This window comes from Lissotriton vulgaris, chromosome 2_1 (assembly GCF_964263255.1).
Source record: "Lissotriton vulgaris chromosome 2_1, aLisVul1.2, whole genome shotgun sequence".
Lineage (NCBI taxonomy): Eukaryota > Metazoa > Chordata > Amphibia > Caudata > Salamandridae > Lissotriton > Lissotriton vulgaris.
The window spans coordinates 471904189-471931013 of NC_141687.1; the positions used below are offsets into that span (position 1 = coordinate 471904189).

General features: G+C 50.4%; 1 protein-coding gene across 1 annotated transcript in view; it reads right to left on the reverse strand.

The window, feature by feature from the left end:
* STAT4 (signal transducer and activator of transcription 4) overlaps window positions 1-26825 on the reverse strand; it is an 836765-nt gene that overhangs the window by 122033 nt on the left and 687907 nt on the right. The window lies entirely within an intron of this gene.

Below are 26825 nucleotides of genomic sequence, written 5' to 3' on the forward strand. Positions count from 1 at the left end.
GGACGGGACCGGAAGTGTGGGCCGTGCTGGCCGAAGGCACCCGGTGGCTGGGCAGAGACAACAGCGCTGGGGTGCGCTGACTGTGGCTGATCCCCAGCGGAGGCTGAGAGCAACGGTGGTCCGGCCGGGGCCACCTCGGCGACAAGTGTACAGGACTGCAGCAGCGGACTGGGGCCGACGCCTACCAAGGTCCGAGTTGCCGGGGGAGCATCGGATGCGAAGAGGAGCCCCTCCCCCCCTTGGCCCATAGCTGCGGCACCAACCGGTGAGAGAGTGAGTGGGCTTCGGCGACGACGGGAGGGGTCCAGCCGCCCGGCGAACTGAGCACCTGCCCGGAACCATCAAGGCCGACCCTGGCTGGGTCCCCCGAGAGCCCGCGAGCTCCCGACCCGGGGACAGGACCCCCAGCGCCACCTGCACTAGGCCTGAGGAGTGCGTGCAACAGCGCGGGCCGCCGCCGCAGGCCCCCCCCCCCCCAGTCAACTCCGAACGGGGGCGCCCTTCCCTGCACAGTGGCACTGGCGGACCTCCGGTAGTCATAAACCTCGACAACCGGCCCAAATGCTGGGAGGATAAGACGCCCCCGAAACGGGTACCCCGGAGGACCGGGGCCATATTCCACGCTTCCAGGCAGAAGTGTTACCCATCGGAGGACACCAGGCCCGAGTCCGCCCCAACGCCGGAGCACGCATGCGCCGCCATCATTAGCCGCCTGGCCGAGCAGAGCACCGTCTGGCCGCACCAATCACCACTACAGCGGCGCATCAGGAGGGGTCCATAACGCAAACTGCGACCCCCCACGACACACTGGCAGTGACCAGGGGGGGGGGACGCCTGCAGGAGATGCTGCCGCCCGAGTGCCGCACACACTACTAAATCGCTGGGGTTTATGAAACGCGCAGAGGGACACCCGCAGGTACTGACCCCCTCTAGGTTGCCGTATCGCCAGTTGAATGACGCAGTGGCGGGACGGCGCAAACCCCACAACACAAGACATCAGAGGCCAAGCTGCACAGTACATCACACCCAGCCAAAGAACCGGGAAGTGACGCAACCACCACCGGGACACTCTGGCCCGCATACTGGTTAGCCCAACTCAACCGCAGATAGCTCACGGAGAACACTCCCAGCACCCCCCACTACGGGTGTACAGGTACCATCCCTGTCTGTGGTACGGACGGCCCGCTGCACCACTAACTATCACACCGTCCAGGTCATCCGCGCACAGGGCCCTGCCCATGTCTGGGGGTGCGGGGAAGCGCACAGGAGCCGGGAGCACATACCAGAAGGGCAAAATGGACAAGTCACAGAAGCCGGCGGACGCAGACCTGGTGACGGCCAGGCTGGACTCGGTGTTGGCGGCCATGGAACGACTGGAGAACTCCATCCAGTCCACCCGGACGTCGTTGGAGGCGAAGATAGATGGAGTCGCCATAGACCTGACGCACCTGAAGGCGGACCACAAAAAACTAGCCGAACGCACCACGACCCTGGAGACCACCGTGACCGACTTGGAACCGCAAGTCACTCAGTCAGATAAGCAGATAAAAGATCTTCTCAACAGAGTGGAGTTCCTAGAAGACAGGGCGGAGGATGCAGAAGGGCGGGCTACACGCAACAACGTCCGAATAGTGGGTCTGCCCGAAAAATGGGAAGGGAGAGATCCGACATCACACGTGGAGGACTATCTTCGCACCCTGTTGCCAGAAGGTACCCTTTCGCCCCACTTTGTGGTAGAGCGGGCGCACAGGGTCCCGACTAGGCCGCTCCAAGCTGGCTCTACCCGCGCCCATTCCTCATTCGTATCCTGAACTATAGAGACCGGGACGCCGTCTTGAGGGAAACCCGCAAACTCGGCACCATACAAGTGGATAATGCGAACATAATGTTTTTTCCGGACTATACGATTCAGGTGCAACGCCAAAGACACTCCTTCCTGATAGTGAAAAGACGGCTATGCCAGCTAGGGCTCACGTATTCCCTCCTCTTCCCAGCAAGACTGAGAGTAATAGCTAATGAAAAGACACACTTCTTCGACTCCTCGGAGGAGGTAGAAGCCTGGCTGGACAACGGGACGGACAAAAACACGAAAAGACAAGGAGACCCGCCTAGGTCGAGGAGGCGCAGGAGATCCAAAAGGAGACGCAGAGCCAGATCGCCATCACCAGCAGCGAGCAGCACACAACACAGCGCGAGCCCACCTGAGGAGGAAATGCGCCGGGAGCAGTAGGAGGCCCTGCGGACGGTCACAGAGCTCAGCGGCTCTCCGTCCCAACGCTCCTCGCCTGTCACCAGCCCCGGGACATCACCGAGCGACGATGAGGCAATCTACGGACTACCGGACTCACAAATATCAGGTGATCTCCCTGTAATCACCCCACAAACATCGGATCTGTTCGGCTGACGGAGTGTCGCACCCTGGCACTCCTTCCGCCTTGCTCCACTCTCCCTCCCATTCCCTGCCCTCACACCTGCCGATCGGTGGGAACGAAGCACCGGAGGGAGACGGCCAGAAGGTATCGACTGACTGCACGAGGCGGAGGCGATGAGCCAGCTCCTCCCTGCGTAGGCGCACCCCTGAGACTCAGTAAGTTGACACTGAGACACACTTAATGTCGCCTGCCGCTGAACAAACGGCCTGGGGAACCTACTCCCCATGGGCCGTGATGCGGCAAGGGTCCTTCCGAATGGGCGAGAGCTTCCGATGCGCACTGAGAACTGATAGCAATGGTGCCGCATGACTTTACGGTCACACTGCACTGCTGATGGTGAGGCCCGCCTGATGGCCGCCCGGAACTATATATCTTCCCCCCATGGGAGGTTACACGCGCATTCACGCTCTGCTGGTAGTCATTGCCTGTCTCGCCTGCGTGATGGGCAGCAACCCCCCAGACTGGAACGTTAGATGTCTCAGTAGAGTGTTTGGACGGTTGCACGTTTGGCAGCCGACCCTATGGTATTTCCCCCAGTTCATGTTCACCCTACTCCCCCCTTTTGTGACGTGCTGCATTCACAGTTTAGTGGCGAACTTACTGAACCTATTATGGTGCCCTATGGGTGGGCGAGGAGATGTTGTGGAATCGGGTGGTGGAGAGCTCCCCGGGGGGGTGTGTGGGGCGGGGGGGAGGACGGATGGAACTAACCTAATAAATAATGATGGCTGAGGTTAAAATCTGTACTTGGAATGTATGCGGTATACACACACCCTCGCGCAGGTACATGATATACTCATACTTGAAGAGACACAAGGTACAAATAGCACTCCTGCAGGAGACACACCTGACAGCACCTGAAGTGCACACACTACGCAGGCGGTGGCGTGGCCAACTATATGCGACTGGGTTCTCCTCTCACGCAAGGGGTGTGTTAATATGGGTGAGACCGGGGATTCCGTTTGACATTGACGACTCACACATAGACGGGGAGGGGAGACTGGTGGCAGTGAGGGGACGCCTGGATGGGCACCCGCTTTACGCCCCCAACACGGATCAGCAGGGTTTTCTCGCGACAGTGTCCACGGCCCTATCAAACTGGCACGGGATTCCCTGGATTCTGGGAGGGGATTACAACTGCGTGCTTGACACCACACTAGACCGTTCCTTCCCACCATTGCCCAATTCACCAGTAGTGAGCGCCACAAAAGCCCTTATAGCCTGGGCCTCCCATTGGAACTTGCAAGACGTGTGGCGACACCGAAACCCAACCACCAGGATGTACTCATACTATTCAGGAGCTCATACCCTACACTCCCGATTAGACAGAAACATGCTCACTGAAGACTTACTCCCGTTAGTAACGGAGGCACACTACATGGGTAGGACGCACTCCGACCACAATCCTCACATGCTGACAGTCTCATGGGCAAGCGCTCGTCCCCCCATCCCCAATTGGAGACTACAGCCGGATCTCCTGTTGGACGCACCCTTCCGGGACTCACTATTTACACATATAGTACATTACTTCGAGGAGAACGCGGGCTCTGCCACCTCCCCACAAATAGAATGGGATGCATTCAAAGTGGTCATAAGGGGACAGTGCCTGGGCACGCAGGGCAATCTCAAACGGCGGGTTGAGAAAGATCTTCAGAGGGTAGAAGCTGAGTTGAGTCGATATGAACAGGATTCAGTTAGAGAGGATGACACTGAGTTACAGTCTGCACGAGCGAGCCACGAAAGATTACTGGAGAGGCTTAGATGCTTGAAGTACGCGGCCCATGCGGCACGCACTCACGATAGGGGGGAAAAGCCAGGAAAATTGTTATCGTGGCTCATCAACAGGGAGGAAAAGACAAAACCAGTCACGAAAGTACTGAGCGCCGACGGGGCGCCCTTACACACCCAATTGGAGATCCACAGCGCATTCACTGCCCATTATAACACACTGTATCGCTCTTACCTGCCCACCACGCCCCGGACACGGAGGGCTACCTCCGCCAGATACCGCTACCGGTACTCCGCGACGCCCAACGCACAGACCTAGCAGCACCCATTACCTCTGAGGAACTCCGAGAGGTCATAGCAGCGCTTCCAATGGTAAGTCCCCTGGCCCTGACGGACTCCCAGCGGAGTTATATAAGGCGTACCCGGACCTCCTGATCCCCAAACTCATTAAAATGTATGAAACAGCGTTCGACGACTCCTCACTACCTCCCTCTCTGAATGAAGCCACCCTGGTCTCCCTCTTAAAGCCGGGAAAAGATGGGACGCTACTGGGCTCGTATAGGCCACTCGCCCTCCTAAACACCGACTATAAAATATTGGCATCCACACTAGCACAGAGGTTAGCCCAGTACACACCCACCCTGGTCCACACAGACCAGAACGGCTTTGTGCCTACGCGCAGTACATCGCTCAATATCCGTCGGTGTCCAAGTTTCTTCGGGATTCACTTTTTCCCCCTGCTGCTCTTTCTCCAAACACCATCAGGAGGGTCACTGCCGCTGGCATTTCACGTACAGGTTCCCCATCCCCGGGTCCCCATCTGTCCTCAGTAGACCCACCTAGGAGCCAGACTTCCATCAGGGTATTGTACTTAAATACCCGCTCCATGGTGAAACACCAATCTGACATTTTTATTTTGCTAACTAATGATAAACCGGATATACTTTTGCTGACCGAGTCTTGGCTCTCTGCGGACTCTCTCCCTGATATCTTGGCTGCCCTTCCCCCTGACTATTACATCCTCCATATGGACCGCTCCTCTGGTCACCCTGGTGGTGGAGTGGCAGCTATTATCTCGAAACGTCTTCGTTTGATATCCTCCTCCCCCCTGGTACTACGCTGGAGTTTTTACACTTATTCTCCTCTATCGGCCCCCACGCCCCATGCCGACTTTTTCCAATAGTCTTAGCGAACAGCTGTCCATTCTTCTGACCTCACATGTTAGTCTTGCCCTCTTTGGGGATTTTAATTATTGGTTTAACGATGCCAACGCTGGGCCTCACGCCCTGGAATTGTTTGAGACTCTTACCAGCCTGAACCTAACGCAACATATCTCTTCGCCCACCCATATCAAAGGCCACACACTTGATCATGTTTGGACCACCAATTTAACTCTTTCCCAGGCTCTTATTTTCCCATGTGTCTGGTCAGACCATCACATAATTGACACCACCATCACCCTTATGGGGCAGACCATGGCTCCCTTGATGGCAGGCGGCCGCTCACGTAAATGGAATGCCTATGATTCCATAGGCTTCTTAGCGACCCTGGACAATACTCGTCCTACCATCTGCACCCATGACAATATTAATGTGATGGGCGCTAACGTTGGCCACTGGCTGAAGACAGCCAGTGACCAGTTCGCCCCCCTAATCACATTTCCTCGCACCAGACACCCCAATTCCCATAGGTGGTTCTCTGACGACCTCGGGAAGTACAAACTTGAGGTTCGTCAGCGGGAACGCTTATGGAGACGCGATTATTCTGTGGCATCCAGACTGAGATACGTGGCTGCCCGCAAAGAGTATAAGCAGGCCATCCTTTCAGCAAAATCTGAGCATTTTTCTCACAGAATTCTCTCTGCTAATAACAAATCCAGAGAGGTATTTAAGATCCTGAATGAGCTTACCTCAGACGATAGGACCCTCCCAGCTCAACCCCCTACCATAGAGACCTGTGATGCCCTCAATCTTTTTTTCATCGAAAAAATTATTAAAATAAAAGATTCGATTATGTCCCCTTCACAGCCACCACCACCTGACACTTCTTGTAATAACCCATTGTCCTTCACGCAGTTCCCTGCCTTGGATCACACCACCTTAGCGGAACTGGCTATCCGGGTAAAATCAGGCTCCCCGAGTGACCATTGCCCTCCTTCGGTGTTGCGAGACATCTGTCTAAAATTACCTGAGTGTATACTACCCCTTCTGAACAGATCTCTCTCCAGTGGCATGGTTCCCAGCTCCTTCAAGGAGGCCATTCTCGTGCCCCTTTTGAAGAAGCCTGGCGTGGACCCTACAGAACTCACCAATTATTGCCCAATATCTCTGTTGCCCTACCTGTCTAAACTTATCGAAACTCATGTGAATGTGGATGACATTAAGTCATCCACATTCTGGAACTCCCCCTCCCCTATACGCCCCCTCCCCCCCACTTTGCACAATTCCTCACCCGCCTTGAGCTTCATTAGTATTAACTGCCGGTCGCTCTCAAAACACAAGAGAGACATATTCGACCTTTTGGAGACAGTTAGTCCTGCTGCCATGTTTGTCACCGAAACGTGGCTAAATGACAGCTCTGGCCCTGATATCGCCATGGCTCTCCCCAACGACTACACCTATGTGGGGCGAAATCGAGTGCTTAAAGACGGCGGGGGAATTGCTATCATCTTCAAGAGAGAATTCTCCTGTAAATGGGAAGATCTTGACTTTCCTAACTGTGAAGCGGGCCTGTTTAAATTAACTCTCTCTCCTCAGTTTACCTTAACCGGCTCCCTGATTTACTGACCGCCTGGCTCAGCTAGCCTCTGGGCTGCCTCACTCCCTGAACTGATCGCCCCGTTCTTAGCACTATCTACCAACTTCACTATTGTTGGGGATTTAAACATTCATTTCAACTCTGCTTCTTGTGCTATTGCTAAACGCCTTACACAGGATCTTGAAGCCCTAGACTTGCATCTCCTCAATTCCGACCCTACCCATAAGGCCGGTAATCTTCTAGATCCCATCATTTCCAACTTGACTGGCATCTCCTATCAATCCTCTACCCCGGTTCTCTGGTCTGATCATTTTATTGTTAAATTCTCTATTAAAACGTGCGGAGGTGACTCGTTCAAGCCAGACCCTCCTCACAAAGCCAGCAGGAACTGGAAACGTCTAGATCTTCACAAACTAAACTCTCTCCTTGCCAATTCTAAACCTTCAATTTCTAACATAACCATCAAAGAGCTACCTGCTATTAGATCATGGTTAAATACGGCAGTGGATTCTTGTCTCCCTACCCAAAAAAACAAATCTCAAATTCATCACTCCCCGGCACCCTGGTTTAACGACTCCCTCCGTCTTGAAAAATCTAATTGCAAAAAACTGGAACGGATCTGGCGCTCTAATTATAACCCTGAGCATAAAGCAAAATATAGGTCCGCTCTTAAAATTTACCATGAGGCATGTGACACTGCTAGAGCTAACTTTGCTAACAACACCATACTGACAGCTCAAAACAGACCCAAGGCCCTGTTTAAAATAGTCAAGGAGCTCTCAGGTGCCTCCTCTGTTCCTAAGGATCCCTGCCTAGACACTGCTCAGTGCAACGCCCTAGCCAATTTCTTCCTTGAAAAGATTGACAAAATCTATGCCATTTTTAATTCTACTCCAGCCGCCCCAACTTATGCTGCTCAAAATCCTTGTAACTCTCCCCCAGTTACTACTCCCTGCTCTCTGCCTCAGCCACACGAGATTACCATCACCCCACTCCATGCATGGGATCCTATCTCCCCCGCGCTTCTAAAAAAATACCTTCAGGACATCAAATCTGGCTCCCCCCCCGACCCTCTGCCCCCTCAAGTTTTGAGTTCCCTTGACCCAGCCCTACTCCATATTATTTTGGATGTCCTAAACGCTTCCCTAACAGAAGCGACGGTCCCAAATGAATGGAAGCACGCAATGGTGGTACCATTATTAAAAAAGCCCAACGCAGACCCCAATAATCCCTCCAACTTCCGCCCTATTTCTTTGCTTCCCTGCTTCTCCAAGATTTTGGAGAAACATGTTAATTGTTTGCTTAACTCCTTCGTGGAATCCACGAACTTTCTTCACGGTTCGCAATCCGGGTTCAGGGCTGGCTTTTCCACGGAAACAACTCTCCTTGGCGTGTCAGAAACCATCAGACGTCAAGTGGATAATGGTGAGACGGTGGCACTCATCTTGCTTGATTTGAGTGCCGCTTTTGACACCGTCTCCCATTCCATCTTATTGTCCACTTTGAAGGCAGTTGGTGTCGGTGGTACCGCCCTGGCCTGGATCGCTAATTTTCTTTCTGACCGCACGTTTCAAGTTTTTTCTTCCACATCCGCGTCATCTATCCTCCCTTCTTCTCACGGTGTTCCCCAGGGATCTATCCTTAGTCCCCTTTTTTTTAATATCTATGTGAGGCCTCTTGCTTTCCTAGCGGAGCAAGCTGGTCTCACAATTTATTCGTATGCTGATGACACTCAAGTCATCTACTCACTTTCAACTAATAAAAATCTCCCATTCTCCTCTCTTCAAATTGGGCTGAAACACATATCGGACTGGATGTTGAAGCACAAACTAAAATTAAACGGGGACAAAACTGAGCTGCTCCTGTTTGGCCCAGACACTTCCCTCTGGGGCCCACATCACTGGCCTCCAGAGATGGGTCCTCTACCCACTCCATCAGTGTCTGCTCGCAATCTTGGTGTGATCTTTGACAACCTACTCACTTTCAAACAACACGCTGTGAAAGTCGCAGCCACCTGTACTACCATCATCAGGTGGCTGAGAAAGATCACCTGGATGCTGCCTGCGGACATCTTGAGGACCGTAGTCCAGGCTCTTGTCATCTCCCGCCTGGACTATGGGAACATCCTTCTTTTAGGCGCCGCCAAGGAGGTAACCAGGAAGTATCAGGTGGTACAGAATATGGCAGTCCGCCTGATATGCCACCTTCCGGCAAGATCCTCGGTTATCCATCATATGAGGAACCTACACTGGTTGCGGATTGAAAGCAGAGTCAATTTTAAAGCACTTTGCTACAAGCATAAAATCATGACGGGTAAAGCCCCCCGCTATCTCTCTAATCTGGTGCAGCAATATATCCCCCCCCGTACACTCAGGTCCTCGACGCAGAATAAATTTAAAATTCCGCGCATCAACAGAGCCAAGATGGGAGGACGCTCGTTTTCCCTGTTGGCCCCATCCTTATGAAATTCTCTTCCTCAATCTTTGCGCACTGAAGTGTGCTTTCTGAAATTCCGGAAGGGAATAAAAACGTGGCTCTTCAACAAGTAATGTTGATCTTACGTTCCTCCCTCCCTTTCATCTGTCAGTTTGCCCTAGCGCCGGGAAACCTCCGGGTAGCTGCGCGCTTAATAAATGTAATTATAAATAAATAAATAAATAAATGTCACCAGATGTCTCTCTAATTTCATCGAGAGTTCACACTTCCTTGAACCCAATCAGGCGGGCTTTAGACCGGCCCACTCCACGGAAGCTGTAATCCTGGCTGTTCTGGATACCCTGAGGAGGAATGCTGATGCGGGAAGCCCTCAGGCCCTGGTACTTCTGGATCTATCTGCCGCGTTCGACACGGTGGATCACAACATCCTTCTCCACCGTGTCGAACAGGCTGGCATCCAGGGCTTCGCTCTTGGGTGGGTGGAGTCATTTCTCACCGGCAGAACCCAAGCCGTTCGTTTGGGATCATTCACTGCGTCCAAAACCCCCATCACCTGTGGTGTCCCCCAAGGTTCCTCTCTTTCCCCTTTATTATTTAATTTATACCTCCGCCCCCTCATTCACTCACTCCAAAGCTGGGACGCTACAGTTTTCAACTATGCGGACGATCTGCAGATCGTTATCCCGCTTCACTCCCCACAAGCTGTCAATAATTTTCACTCAATTATGACCCACATTCAGCAGTGGATGAATCACAACCAACTAAAACTTAATCCTGGGAAGACTGAGCTCCTTCTCCCTGGTTCCAGTGCTGCTTACTGGGGTCCGCAGTTCTGGCCCATTGAGCTCGGCCCCCCTCCTGCTCCGGCCAAGACGGTGAAGAGCCTTGGAGTGACAATCGATGCCGAGCTCTCGCTTAAAGCCCAAGTAGGTGCCACGATCTCTTCATGTATGTTCCAGCTCCGAAAGATCCGGAAGATCAGGCACCTACTACCACATGTGGCACTGGCCCAGGTTGTCATGTCCCTGGTTCTTTCCCGCCTGGACTTTTCTAATTCTCTTTATCACGGACTCCCATGTTCTCTTGTGGGCCGTCTCCAGGTTGTGCAGAACCAGGCAGCCCGTCTTATTTTCAAAGTCCCAAAATGGCAGTCTGCGAAGCCCTTGCTCCATAAGCTCCACTGGCTGCCCGTAGAACGGAGGGCGGCCTTTAAGTTGGGCTGTCTTACGTTCAAATCCCTCCACTGCACCAGTCCTGCCTTTCTTAACTCACTGATCACTCCGTACCAACCTGCACGTAACCTTCGGTCAGCTCATCATCACCTACTTGTCACTCCGAAAGTCAAAACCAGCAAGGTTGGGGGCCGTCGCTTCGCCCACCTCGCACCTAAATTCTGGAATTCTCTTCCAATAGTCATTAAATCTAATGGTTCCTTACTCCAATTCAGGAAGCTTTTAAAAACTTTTCTGTTCTCCAGCACCGGTTAAGTTTCTGCCTTGGGATTCTGTTTTTGTTCTGTCAGTTAGCGCCAAGAAACCTCTGGTGTTAGTGCGCTTAAGAAGTTTCACCTAACATAACATAACATATTTAGGGTGCAGGAATACGCGAGGGAACCTTGGCTACAATCGGGTTGTCTCGTATTAGATCTGGAGAAGGCATTCGATTCAGTAGAGTGGCCGTATCTCAGGGCGGTAATGCAGAAATTTGATCTGGGAGATGCTTATTTGGATATGGTCGGCCTCCTATACCAAACACCTAGCGTCCGTGTCCGGACCGGGGGCCTCCTATCGGACACTATAAGAGTCAGGCGGGGCACGCGACAGGGCTGCCCCTTGTCGCCTCTGCTCTTCTCATTAGCAATGGAACCACTGGCGGAGTTGCTGAGGGGACAAGGTGCAGAATGGGGCATTCCGCTGATAGACGGCACACACGCGGTCTCGCTGTACGCTGATGACCTACTCCTCTACATTAGGGACCTCACGCAGATACCGCCAAGGCTCACGGATACCCTACGAGAATTCACAGCCCACTCGGGACTGAGAGTCAATTGGGGGAAATCTGGGGTCTACCCCTTTCACCCTGACATGCAGGAATGCGCAGTGCAATTAGGGGGCACGACGCTGACCTGGTATGCGGGCACCTTCAAGTACCTCAGTATCCACATATACTGGTCTCCGACGGACGTACTGGAAGGCAACCTGGTCAGGGCTATATCCTCCCTGCGAGCCCAGATAACTTTCTGGAGCACGCTCCCGCTGAATATCCTGGCCAGAATCACCCTGACAAAAATGATAGTTTTACCAAGACTCCTTTATTACTACTCGAACATACCGGTGTACGTCCCCGCCCGGATATTTAAAGACCTGGAGACCTTGGTACGAACACTCATATGGAACACAGGGAGACCCAGGGTAGCCCTGAAGAAGCTATACGCCCGACGTCCTCGGGGGGACTTGCGGTCCCCAATCAAGAACTTTATTACCTCGCGGTGCAACTTCAATGGGTGGTGGCTTGACTTGCGGGAGGAAACCTAAATGACACAGCCTCGATGACCCCGGCCCTGACCCATGCGGGGGCCCTTGCACTGTTCCACCCCCTCAACGGTGCAGCTCGCGGAGTGCAACTACACCTTGCGGTGGCACTTAGATGCTACAAACGAGCAATAAAACTAACAAAGGGGATCGCACCCTACGCCCCAGCACTCCCACTGGAAGGTATGCCCAGGCCTGGGGGAGTGGTAACCGCAACACAATTAGACAGCTGGGGACAAGTGGGGATTGAGTCAATCAACCAACCAGTCAGTCAATCAACAACGGCACCCTAGTCCAGTTCGAGAGACTGGTGGAGGAACCCGGGCTGCCGCCAGGGCAGTTCTTGCTCCATGCCTCCATGATCCGGGTACTCACGAAACACTGGGGTGATATATAGGAGGAGCCTCAGACGCACCTATTGATACAATACCTGCACATCATGGGGAACGGGTCTCACGTGATACACTGGCTGACACAGGCGCTACAGTCCCACACTACATGCTCACTACAGCCCTTGAGAGACAAGTGGACGACTGACAGAGGGAGGGACTGGTCGGATAAGGAATGGGCGAGAATCCTGGAAAGCCCACGACACATACCCCGCAACTCAAGATTCAAAATAATACAATTTTACATCATACACAGGGCGTATCTGTCCCCGGACAAGATCAATCGTTACTTCGCGCTGGAAACCTCCTTCTGCCCACGATGCGCGCTGCTGAATGCAGACCTCCTACACATGTTATGGGCGTGTCCCGGACTACAGACGTACTGGCAAGATGTCACTACACTGTTGATAAAAGGGACGGACATAGAACTACGACACGACTGGGATGACTGTGTGCTGGGCCTGTTCAAAAGAACAAAACACAACAAGGCTCACACCAGGTTCTGGGATCTGGGATTGATAACCGCCAAACGACTCATAACACGACACTGGAAAGACACAAACACACCACTGACGAAGCACTGGTGTGCCTCTCTCACCTATTGGGCGACAGCAGAGGGTACAGTATTACGCAGGGAGGAGACCGCGGGACGGAGAGCCATCCCAATAGCCCAGATCTGGGAAGACATCCTACAGGCATTTAACAGGGCCTGCCACGAACGAGGGATAACGTAGGCTGGGCGTAAACCCTACACCCTCCCCATCCCCCCCCCAGTAGGGCAAAGATGTACATCTGGGGAGAGTAATGCATAGCAACAACACGAAGTCGGAGCCACACACACATATAGACATGAGCCACCACTCTTACAGACTCTCCTCCCCCTGTTTGTCGACCCTCCCCCCACGCCCCACCCTCTTTCCCCCCCCCCCACACTCCTCTTCCCCCCCCCCTTATTGGAAGGGACCGACCACATGACCGGCCCACACGGAGCAACCCCACCCCAAAGCTCGAAGCCTCCGCAAACCGCCCAAGACCGTTGATCCGCATATACATGACACCTCCACCCCGCATTGACACGCTACCTGGCCGCGGAACTTGGACAACAGGAACCACACTGCAGCACCCCCTTCCCTCCCTCAAATCAAGGTTCATTACATCCCCAATTTCTTTTTTATTCCCTCCCTCGGTTCGGAGGTTGTTTCGGCAGACTGTTGCCCTCCAGTTGACTAAGCTGCACTTCCACACCTGACAAGCAAGCACATGATCATAAAACACACGGCGACCCATGCCGCAACCCTCTACCGCACCACGACGATAACCAAGGTGTACTCAACATCAACGGCACTCACACATAACGCCCAGTGATAGGCCCAGTCGGAAAGACCCACCCTTGGGAAACGACGCATTGCATCACCGGGCGGAGGGTTGTGGGCAACACGAGGGGAGTCGAACAGAGGCACACCCGGTTTGATAGGATGGGCCAGATACTCTGGTGGGATGGATAACGCAAAATACTTTGTTATGTCATGTAAGAGTGTCATTTGATGTAGACGCCGGGACTGTTCCCATTGCAGCTGATTGCGTAACTCGCTGATGATTGTACTTATTGGGACTTCCGCTGTCATCAGCGTTCTCACAGACATTGTACGAGTTGCCTAACTCTCTGTTTCCCTACCGTATTATGCTCACAGAAATGTAACTGTATGTCAAGTGTTTAAATAAAACATATTTTAAAAAAATGGTAGGGACCTGATTTCCCCCAAAAATAATGATGTTCATTCTGTTAGGAAATATTGTTTAATGTGGCTCCTAATCCTTCCCCACCTCCAATTATCCATCGAGACCTAAAGACCTAATATCAACCTTCTCCTGACAAACACTTTTGTATTCCGATTATCCCCTTTCAATAGTATAAAGTCACTTTCTTGGGACAACGTGCATCTGTGTTTCCCAAATTCTTCCAGTCAGCGACTGTTTCCTTGAGCTCAGAGCACGATGGCAGTATGGAAAAGTCAGAGTTCACATGAGGGGAACAGGAAAAGGGTTCCCTTGATTCTAGAAAAGGTCCCTAGAGCGTTTGTAGGACTAACAATAGTGTACAAGACATATAATCCAAATAAATCCCAAAATGATATAAGAGTTTCATGCCTAGACATGAGAAGAGCAATCATTAAAATGCTTAAAATGCTTTCCTGGTTTCAATTCTATTTGTTGTGAATTCAGGAGGTTATTTTTTAAGTTTGCATTAATTGTAAACATTAGTGGTTATCAGCATTTACTCTTGTTTTCATAATAAACAGTTTACTCATAATATCGACATTTGTCTTTTAATGCATCTTGACTTGAGAAAAATCAGTACTGCAGCATCAGGATGAACAGTGGGCGAAAAAAAGGGTATGGGGGAGACATATACATATTTATTTATTTTATTTATTTATTTATTTGAATGGTTTTATATATCACTGGCTAGACACGGGAGTATCAGAGCGCTTTACATGTGCAAAGACAAAATGACAGGAATTGTTCAAGAGCAGAGTATAACAGTAAGTAAAAACAAACATTCCATTGAGGTCTAATAAACAGCGAAACTGCAAAAGCAGATACATTTACATATAGAGTGGCAGAGGGGGTGGTGGTCATCCAGAAGGGATTTTAAGAGAAGGGAGGAAAGGGGAGTGGGAGTAGGAGGTAGGGGGGAGAGTACAAGGAGAGAGTGAAGAGGGGGGGAGAAGTGGGAGGAGGGAGTGAAGTAGAGGAAGATAAGGACGGAGGAGGCAGTGTCGGGTCAGAAGTCCGGTTAAGGACCCCAGTAAAAACTTGCCTTGATTTTAAAATCGCCACTCACCCTTTTCCCTCGCTGCATCCAGAACCCTGCTCCACGCGCAGACGATTAGGAGCTGACGCGATTGGAGACAGGGCTTGCCGCCATATTGGGGGTGAGAGTAGGTTAGCGCACCAGGTCTTGGACGACTCCCTCCCTCCCTGGTATTTAATTCGCGTGGTACTACGCGCGCCCAGATTCAGTGATTGACAACTCTCCTCTGAGGCGGAAGCCGGGGTACTAGGCAGCTAATTTGTAAAACCATTTGATCTTTTGCGTTGCGCCTTGTAAAAACTTGCTTTGATTTTAAAATCGCCACTCACCCTTTTCCCTCGCCGCATCCAGAACCCTGCTCCACGCTCAGACGATTAGGAGTTGACGTGATTGGAGACAGGGCTTGCCGCCATATTGGGGGTTAAAGTAGGTTAGCGCACCAGGTCTGGGATGACTCCCGCCCTCCCTGGTATTTAATTCGATTGGTACTACGCGCGCCCAGATTCAGTGATTGACAACTCTTTTCTCAGGCGGAAGCCGGAGGACTAGGCAGCTAATTTTTAAAACCATTTGATCTTTTGTATTGCGCCTTGTAAAAACTTGCTTTGATTTTAAAATCGCCACTTTCCCTCGCCGCATCCAGAACCCTGCTCAACGCACAGACGATTAGGAGCTGACGCGATTGGAGACAGGGCTTGCCGCCATATTGGGGGTGAAAGTAGGTAAGCGCACCAGGTCTGGGACGACTCCCACCCTCCCTAGTATTTAATTCGCGTGGTACTACGCGCGCCCAGATTCAGTGATTGACAACTCTACTCTGAGGCGGAAGCCAGGGGACTAGGCAGCTAATTTTTAAAACCATTTGATCTTTTGTGTTGAGCCTTGTAAAAACTTGCTTTGATTTTAAAATCGCCATTCACCCTTTTCCCTCGCTGCATCCAGAACCTTGCTCCACGCGCAGACGATTAGGAGCTGACACGATTGGAGACAGGGCTTGCTGCCATATTGGGGGTGAAAGTAGGTTAGCGCACCAGGTCTGGGATGACTCCCGCCCTCCCTGGTATTTAATTTGCGTGGTACTACGCGCGCCCAGATTCAGTGATTGACAACTCTCCTCTGAGGCGGAAGCCGGGGGACTAGGCAGCTGATTTTTAAAACCATTTGGTCTTTTGTGTTGCGCCGTGTAAAATCTTGCTTTGATTTTAAAATCGCCACTCACCCTTTTCCCTCGCCGCATCCAGAACCCTGCTCCACCCGCAGACGATTAGGAGCTGACGCGATTGGAGACAGGGCTTGCCGCCATATTGGGGGTGAAAGAGGGTTAGCGCGCCAGGTCTGGGATGACTCCTGCCCTCCCCCACCAACATATAAGGAACACCAGTTCCCGTCCGCGCAGTGGGCGGGCGCAGTGGGCGCGCCGGTGGCGCGCCGAAGTCGCGCCAAAGGCAAGCCCATCTGCGCCCGTCCGCACCGGGACCGGGCCTAGGGCCATACCCCCTGGTCAGTCTCAATCATTAAAAGACCTCCCAAGGATCACCTTTACCTCACCTCAGCTTTTAGCACTTAAGCCGCCCCCAGACCTACCTCACTGCACTCCATATGTTCTTAAATGTGATCCTATTGTAGGCCCTTTCAAATGTCCTTCATGCAGAAGAAACCCCTCTCCGCTAGTTCCGCCCAACCCGTTTTTGGCTGTGCTCATTAATGCGCGCTCACTTCCGAAACACAAATTAGATATTTTGGAGTTCATCTCTGCTCACAATTTAGATTTACTCTTTGTCACAGAGACTTGGGGCGATAACTCATCTGGCCCAGATTTTAGAACTGCCTTACCAGACGGCTTTTGCGTAAGTAGACAAGACAGAACCGTCAAAAAGGGAGGTGGCATTGCCATTATTTATAGAGACCGCTATCATTTAAAAACTGTAGCCCTTAACTACAGAGGTTGCGAAGCATTCTCCTTTTCTATTTGTCTCTCCTACAACCAGTCTTTTACAGGTATCTTGCTCTACCGCCCCCCCAGTCCCTCGAATCAATTTCCTCTTGAGTCTCAACAATCTCATTGAGACCGCAGCTGGAGCTCCTCACTATACCATACTAGGGGATTTCAATTTTCATTTGGAATCCCTCACTGACAATGACACTAGCTTCCTCATCAGTGATTTGCTGGCAGCTGGACTTCGCCAACTTGTCACCTCACCCACGCATAAGGCAGGACACACCCTTGACGGGATATTTACCAACAACCCTGACATCATGGTATCCACCCCAATCCCGCTCACCTGGACAGATCACTCTGCAGTCCTCTTCACCATCAAACCTAAATGGTCCCCTCCCTCACAAGCCAAACCCCTGTCCCCCTCATTAACGAGAGATTGGAAAAATATCGACATCCCCCTCCTTACTTCCATGTTGACAAACTCCCTCAATGTGATGGAGTCGGATCCGGTACTAGCATCTAGCAACCACCTCACTCACTTGGACACTGCTTGTAGCGCTTTGGCACCCCCTAAGACTACTCTCCATAACCGGAGGTTTCCTTCTGCCCCTTGGTTCTCCGAATCCCTTCGTCTACAAAGACAATACTGCAGAAACCTTGAAAGACATTGGTGCAAGCATTATAACCCTCTCTATAAATAAATCTATAAATGCGCCTTGGCCAAATACAAAACTCTCATCGTCTCTGAAAAAAGCAACTACTACATTACCCAAAACAACTCGGCACACAATTCGGCTAAAAAACTATTTCAGGTGGTCAACCATCTTTCCAATCCCCCTAACCCACCCCCTGACTCTTCCCAAGCCCTTTGCAATTCCCTGGCAGAATTCTTCTCGGACAAAGTTACCTCTATTTTTTCTGCCTTTGTTCACGATCCTCCCCCCACTCAGAACACTTCTGTGCATGTTTCCACCATCAATTCCCCTACTTTTCCTAATTTTAATCAGGTTCCTTACGAACAGATCTCTCATTTAATTTCCACGATCAGATCAGGCTCACCTTTGGATCCTTGTCCTCCTTCCATTCTCAACCTCATCCCGGAGGTCATTACCCCTGCCATAGCCAACATTTGTAACACCATGGTCCTCACAGGCTTCTACCCTTCCGTTTGGAAAAAGGGCATCATTAAGCCGCTTTTGAAAAAATCCACTCTGGATCCTGCATCATCCTCCAGCTATAGACCTATTGCCTGTCTCCCTTTCCTTCTAAGATTTTTGAAAATCTAATGAGCAGACAGCTATCTGAATTCATTGACACCAATCATCTGCTTGATGACACACAGTTCGGCTTCAGGCAAGGACATGGAACTGAGACGGCCCTCATAAAAGTGGCTGACGAAATCAGGATGACCTTAGACAAAGGCGGGGCAGCAGTTTTGATACTGCTTGATTTGTCCGCGGCCTTTGACACGGTCGATCATGCCACCGTGTCTCAGCAATGGGAATCCAACACAAGGCTAAAGATCTTCTTGCCTCCTTCTTAGCCAATCACACCCAATCCGTAAAATTAGGCCCTTTCTTCTCTCCCATCTTCTCCCTTCCATGTGGAGTGCCGCAGGGCTCCTCGCTAAGTCCGACCTTGTTCAACATTTACGTTTCGGACTTAGCGAGGGTGATTAAGTCACATGGCATCAGTCTCACAACTTACGCTGATGACACCCAGCTGGTCCTTTCAGTTCATCATGATGGAGACACAGTTGCAGCTAATTTTCGAGAGGGAATGCTTGCCATCAGCTCCTGGGTGACTTCTAATTGTTTAAAATTGAACTCTGGAAAGAGGGAGGTCATGACCTTTGGGAAGCTCGAGCCTAGCTGGTCCACCCATTGGTGGCCTAGCGAGATGGGTTCTCCACCTCAACCCGTTACCAAAGTTCGAAATCTCGGGGTCGTGTTTGACGACAGACTGCTCTTCAATCAGCATGTCAATGCGGTAGTATTCACCTCCTTTTTTACATTAAGAAAAATTAAGAAACTTCTCCCTTACCTCCCCACCTCAGCAGGTAAAACTCTGATCACCACCACTGTTCCCAACAAGCTGCGCGGGTGAGCGCGCGCGCAGAGAAGTCACCCTAAGCGCGCAGGTTGCTGAATTTACCGCGCACTCCAGCAACACCATTCGCGCCGCCGCTTTTAAAATGCGAGCGGCGCGAAAAGGTGCCATTTCCTCGTTGCGGGAGATTGAGAAAAAAAGCAGTCTCAAACACAGCGTGTGCTTTAGCACACGCTGTGTTTGACACTCTGCATTCCTCTGCATTCCTTTTCTTACACCGCACAGCTGCAGCTGATTGTGAACCTTTAGTATTCATGTAAATTGTAGCTCCCCCGGTGCGCTGCAATTAACACGAAGACTAATTCAAAGGACCTACAATCAGCCACGCAGCTGTGCCCTGTAAGAATCGTCATTGTGCACTACTGAGGGGCTGTTTGTGATCCTTTGTGTTGCGTTGCCTTCCTCCAGCTCTCCTGTCCTGTAAGGGAGAGACGAACGATCATCAAGACCATTAGTATAGTCATAACACAGATGACTGAATGTAGCTCACACGGACAGGAAAAATTAACAAGATTTTTCAAAAAGTTATTGCTGGAGAAACACCTGGGCCTTCAAAAATATTTTTGAAATGGTAAAACGTGCTGACCCACATTGAGCCATGTTTTATACGATAGTGTGCGTAATAAAATGCGAATGACAAACATAACAGGCCATTGTGAAGAGAGCAGGTTGAAAGTCCTTATAAAAATAGTATATATATATTTTTTTTGTTGTAAAGCTTTTATTCGACACTTTGTCATAAAGCCAACACACATATAATACATATATACATAATCATAATTTAAAATTAGGTTACAGTTAGCAAAACATTCATAATACAATAAAGTGCAATACGTGCGGGTCCCGGACCATCATCACTAATTATTTGTGATTTTAAAGTGATTCATTACTCGTGCGCTAATGAAAAACCTTCAGTCGAGCTACCTTACAAGACCAGATATTAAAAACGGTTTGATACAATTATAAATAATTAAAAATGCCAGCGATAAAAACACTTTTAAATCCTACATTTTCATTCCAAATTTCTTTCTAGTCAAGCAGACACCATGGAGATACCTGCTCACACCAAATGTTATCAACCTAGTGGTTGAGGACCTAAGTAACCGCTCTGCCTCTTTATACGAACGTGTGCCCAAGTTTTTACAAAGGGGTATGATCCATTTCTTACGTTGTAATTTGTATAACGGGCAAAAAAAGAGGATATGAGCCTCATCCTCTTTTTGTTTCAAATCACACAATTTACAAATAAGATCATTTTTAGGTCTTCCCCACCGACAAGTATTTGCATTAATCTGTAAAACCCCATATCTGTATTGGAGATATACGGTTTTAGCCAAGGGTGGCTCGACTTCGTCCATAAATTGTTCAAATGTGGGGTAGTCCTTAAATTGCAAAAACGTATGCGTTAGTGAACCAGTAGCATGTTCATATGCATTAATGTTCACATAATTCCAGTAGGCAGATTTTACTTGTTCTTTACAGATGGTTAGCGAGGTGATTGACATTGCTGGTGTTTTCCAGAAGTGTGAAAGGCCTATTTTTATAAGCCTATGGGATACATGTCTCAGCCACTTAATTGAGTTAAAAGAGTCCAGCTCCCTAATTTCCAATAGTCCTGCTCTATAGTCAACGAGTTCCGGGGTAGACCATAATCTTACCCAGTAGAGCAATGGCCTCAACCAACACAAATGGTCTGTACGTTTTAGGCTAATGTCTAGATAGACTGGCACTAAAGGCGTTCTTATTGGTAGCCTTAGTAGACGTCTAAAGAACACATTTTCATCGGTATCAAATGTTTTTTTTTAATAAGGCCCCCAAATCTCGGCCCCGTACAGGGCGGCAGATTGCGCTTTGGCTTTAAACACTTCAATCGCAGGGGTTATAGCTTTTGAGGTACTCCCACCATGGATTTTTTAAATGGGGAGAGAGTTTTGCTTGAGTGTTAGCCTACTTTTTTCTAATTGATTTATCCAAGACATTCTGCTATCCAGCCTGATACCGAGATAATCAAAAAAATCCACGTACTCTAGTTTAGTATTATTTAGGGCCAAATTCTTCTTAAAAGTTTTAGGGGGATTAATGGCCATATACTTGGTTTTAGATGAATTGATTTCTAACCCCTTTAGCTCGCAATAACTATTAAATTTATTTATTACATTTTGCAAGCCTTTTGGTGTTTGGGATATTAAAATGGTGTCATCCGCAAATAACAATGCTGTAACTGCCTCATTACACAATTTAGGAGAGTCATGATTACATTGTGCCAGGTAGGGGGGGATATCATTTACAAATAAAGAGAAAAGGGTTGGGGCCAACACGCACCCTTGTCTTACCCCCCTTTTTACTGGTATGGCTGGGGTAAGTTCGCCATTTCTTCCCCACCTTACTTTGGCAAAGTTATCAGTGTGCAGCTTTATAAGATTGACCAGCAATTCATCCGGGACACCCATCTTCCTTAAAGTGTCCCATAATAGGGAACGGGGACAAGATCAAACGCTGAGCGTAAATCCACAAATGCTACATATATACTACACTTCTTTATTTGAATGTATTTCCAGCAAATACACATAAACCTATACACCTGGTCCACAGTGCTTGTCTTGATTCTAAATCCTGCTTGATATTTTGAAAGGATTTCGGATTCCTCTACCCAAATTAAAAGTCGATTTAAAATATGCCTGGCAAAAATTGTTTGTAAAATATCAATTAAACTAATTGGTCTGTAGTTACCTGGGTTGTAGCGGTCCCCTTTTTTGTAAATAGTAACTATTTCTGCCCCTTTCCATGTTTCTGGGATCGGGGTTCCTAACAGGATGGAGTTACACAGAAAGTTTATATAGGGGCACCATACTTCGATATTGTGAGTAAATAAATCACCAGGTAATTTGTCTGGGCCTGGTGCCTTACCTGCCTCAATTGCTTTTATTGCACACAAAGTTTCTTCGATGCTAAATTTGGCTGTGTTAGTGCACTGGGGAAAGGATCCAAGATGATTGTACTCTGGGGACGACCCAGCCAGATCATATAGATTTACAAAGTGATCAAACCAGATTTTTTCATCCAGGAAGAAATCCCTATTGGAGCTACCTGTTTTATTATTTTTGGCTATCAAGCTCCAAAAAGTACATTGGTCGTGCTTCCTAGCGGCATCTGAAAGATCCTCCCAGATTAAGTCATCCCATTCCCTTTTTGCATTACACAGGAGGCTTTTATATTCTTGTCTACATTCTCTAACCCTCGTCTGATCTTTAGATTTCACGGCAATGATTAGATTAGGGGCTAGGGATGCTGCCACTTCTATATCCTACTTCTATATCCTACTCTCCTTCTGCTCTTATGTGCCTACAAGCCTCTGCCAGCCCTCTCTCTCCCGACACCTGGACTTTGATCACGTCCCTTGGTATTGCAGGCACCTCCCTCCCCCATCTTGGGCCGGTGCCATCACTCATCGTCCCTGCTCCTACCGAGTCGCAGATCCGGGTACTATATCTAAATACTCGCTCTTTGGTCAGGCACCAAGCCGATATTTTCCATTTACTTATGACTGAAAGGCCGGACGTCCTACTACTATCTGAGACCTGGCTTACTAATGATTCACTCCCCGACATCTTGGCTGCGCTACACCCAGACTATTTTCTGTTGAATACTAACCGATCGGGGGGTCGCTCCGGGGGAGGGGTGGCGGCGGTAATACGCAAGGATCTTAGGATTATTGCCTCCGCGGCCATGACTCTCCCTGAAGTGGACAACCTGGTCCTTAGCCTTGGGACTGAGGTGGGTGCAGTCACCCTTATGGTACTTTATCGCCCCCCCCCACCCAATGCCGTCCTTCCCCTCATCTTTCATCGACCAGTTGACCAACATCGCCACCTCCTCCCCCCTTATCGTCATCATCGGTGACTTTAACTACTGGTTCCAGCATGAGGACGCCGGCCCGCATGCTTCCGAACTGTTCGAGGGTCTTTCGAGCCTGAACTTCATTCAATTAGTCAGGTCCGCCACCCATAGTGGCGGCCATATCCTCGATCACATTTGGACCCATGGGGTCAAGTCCTCTTGCCCACTAATAACACCCTGTGTGTGGTCTGATCATTTTTTGATCAACACCACAATCTCGGCGGTTGGCCAGATCAGGATCCCCCTGCGGGAGGGTGGCATTGCCCGTAAGTGAAGGGCTGCCGATTCCCCTAAATTGCTGTCTCACCTGTCCCAAACCCGCCCCTTGCTTCCCAATGACATCGGTACCAATGAGCTTTATGGGCACGTGGCTGACTGGCTCACGACAGCCAGCGACATCTTTGCCCCCCTAACCAAGTTCCCCCGATCCCGACACAGCAATTCCCATAAATGGTTCACCCCAACTTAAAACCCTCCATTTGGAACTCCGTCAACTCAAGCGCAAGTGGAGGAGAGACTACTGCTCATTAAGTAGAGATGCCTGTGGGGCCGCTCGCAATAGGTATAAACTTGCCATCTCCGCAGCTAAAAAAGCCTATGCTTCAGGAAAAATGTTATCAGCCCCCTGTAAGTCCAAAGAAATTTTCAAAGTCCTCAACGAATTTACCTCCGATCCCAGGACGCTCCCGACTCAGGCCCCCACACAGGAAGCGTGTAACACTCTTAGCACTTTTTTTATTCAGAAAATTGTATTGATCAAGGACACCATTCCAGTCACTCCCCCTGGCGCTGGATCTGTCTCCCCCCCACAACACCCTTTCGCTCACACAATTCCCTCTTCTAGATCCTACATCTCTGGCCACTCTGGCCTCCCGCACTAAGTCTGGATCTCCAGACGATTGTTTTCCCCCTTCCCTACTCCGGGACATCTGCCATTCTCTACCCGACTGCATCCTCCCCCTGCTAAACTCTTCTCTTTCTTCTGGTACGGTGCCTAGCTCCTTCAATGAGGCCGTGCTCGTGCCTCTTTTGAAGAAACCTGGGGCTGACCCCGCCGTCCCGGCGAACTACCGCCCCATTTCCCTCTTGCCCTTCTTTTCTAAAATTCTGGAAGCCCACGTCACCGCCTGTCTTTCACAGTTTATCGAGAGCTCCAACTTTCTCGAGGCTAACCAGGCCGGCTTTAGACCCGCCCACTCTACGGAGACAGTGATCTTGGCCGTGCTGGACGCCCTGAGAGACGGCGTTGACAAGGGTACCCCCCAGGCCTTGATACTATTAGACCTGTCAGCCGCCTTCGACACGGTGGATCATAACATCCTTCTCCACCGTGTCGAGCAGGCTGGCATCCAAGGCCTGGCGCTGGCTTGGGTCAAATCCTTCCTGACCGGGAGGTCTCAGACCCTTAGCCTGGGCACTTTCAGGGCTCCTAGGGAGCACTCGCCCTGCGGTGTCCCCCAGGGCTCCTCCTTATCCCCTCTTCTCTCCAATCTTTATCTTCGACCCCTTCTTTTTTCTCTGAGGCAGTGGGACGTTTTCAACTATGCGGACGACCTGCAACTCAAACTCATCTTTTCTCTCAACTCCCCTTCTGCTATTCCCAACTTCCAGGCAGCCATGTCCCACATTCTCCAGTGGATGGGCCAAAACCAGCTAAAATTGAACCCCGGTAAGACGGAGCTCCTCCTTCCCGGTAGGAGTGCCACCTTCTGGGAGCCGCACTTCTGGCCGGCGGAACTTGGCCCCTCTCCCATCCCCGTGGCCTCGGTGAAGAGTCTGGGGGTCACCATTGACTCCGGTCTATCCCTTGGGCCTCAGGTGGGGACGGTGGTCTCTTCCTGCATTTACCAGCTGCGCAGGATCAGGAAAGTGGCTTACCTCCTTACACCTGACGCCCTCCTGCAAGTCATCATGGCCCTCGTCCTGTCCCGCTTAGATTTTTCGAACGCAATCTATCATGGTCTGCCTAAAACATCTTTGGCCAGACTGCAAGTTGTTCAAAATCAAGCGGCGAGACTGGCCCTTGGAATCTCGAAGTGGCAATCCGCCAGGCCCCTTCTTTCCAAACTGCACTGGCTCCCTGTCACTTCAAGGGCGGCCTTTAAGATCGGCTGCCTCACTTTCAAGTCGCTAGCTGGGCCCTGTCCCGCCTTCCTGAAATCTCTCATCAGGCCCTACTGCCATCTCGGAACCTGAGATCCTCCCATCTTCACCTCTTGATCACCCCCTCTTTTAAACTCTGCAGATCTGGAGGCCGGAGATTTGCATACCTGGCCCCCAAACTTTGGAACTCTTTTCCTCTTTCTCTTAAAACCTCCAATTCTCTGATTCTTTTTCGTAAATCCTTAAAAACCTGGCTCTTCCCCCAATCTAGCTAAGCCCCCCTGTCCCCTCTGCATCCAACCAGCGCCAGGAAACCCATGGTGTCAGTGCGCTCTATAAGCACCCCTTACAATTAGATTTGGCTAGACGACACTGTTTATTATACCATGGTGTCTCTAGTTCCAATTGCCTCCTTGTATTATCTTGTTTATTATTACAGGTTTTGCTCAGAAGGGGAGTTAGTGATTCTACTAGGTGGTAATGCATTTTGAGGACATCATGAGATCCCAACCTCAAATTATCGTATAAAGGGAAGATGTCAGAGAAGGTATTGTAGATGCCCAAGAGCGTATCTTCTTTTGCTAGGATGTAAGGCCATTTTATTGCTTTCCTATTATTAGAGACAGCAACCTCAGCCACCTCCCTCTTACATTCAGTCTCACTATCAAGTGTCAAGAAGGGATCCGGTAGTAACCCCAATTGTAAGGGAAAGTGGTCACTCTCCGGTCTGTTCACGACATTAAAGGCCAACAGCAGATACCATAGGTTGGGTGAAATCAACATAAAATCGATCAGTGATTTAGACGACCCCTTACTATATGTATTATTAGCTGGCTTATCTGGGTCTAGTATATATATATATATATATATATATATATATATATATATATATATATATATATATAATTTTAGTAAAAATGGAAAGGCCTCGGTTAACAACCGAATTAAAACCAGGGACAGACACCAGGGAGCAGGGACAGACACCAGGTAGTAGGGACAGACACCGTGGAGCAGGGACAGACACCCGGGAGCAGGACAGACACCAGGGAGCAGGGACAGACCCCAGGGAGCAGGGACAGACACCAGGGAGCAGGGACAGACACCCGGGAGCAGGGACAGACACCAGGGAGCAGGACAGACACCAGGGAGCAGGGACAGGGAGCAGGGACAGACACCAGGGCGGGGACAGAAATCAGGGAGCAGGAACAGACACCGGGGAGCAGGGACAGACACCGGGGAGCAGGGACAGACACCGGGGAGCAGGGACAGACACCAGGGACAGGAACATACACCAGGGAGCAGGGACAGACACCAGGGATCAGGGACAGACATCAGGGCGGGAACAGACATCAGGGAGCAGGTACAGATATCAGGGAGCAGGGACAGACACCGGGGAGCAGGGACAGACACCGGGGAGCAGGGACAGACACCAGGGTGCAGGACAGACACCAGGGAGCAGGGACAGACACCAGGGATCAGGGACAGACACCAGGGATCAGGGACAGACACCAGGGATCAGGGACAGACACCGGGGAGCAGGGACAGACACCGGGGAGCAGGGACAAACACCAGGGAGCAGGGACAGACACTGTGGAGCAGGGACAGACACCAGGGATCAGGGACAGACACCAGGGATCAGGGACAGACACCGGGGAGCAGGGACAGACACCGGGGAGCAGGGACAAACAC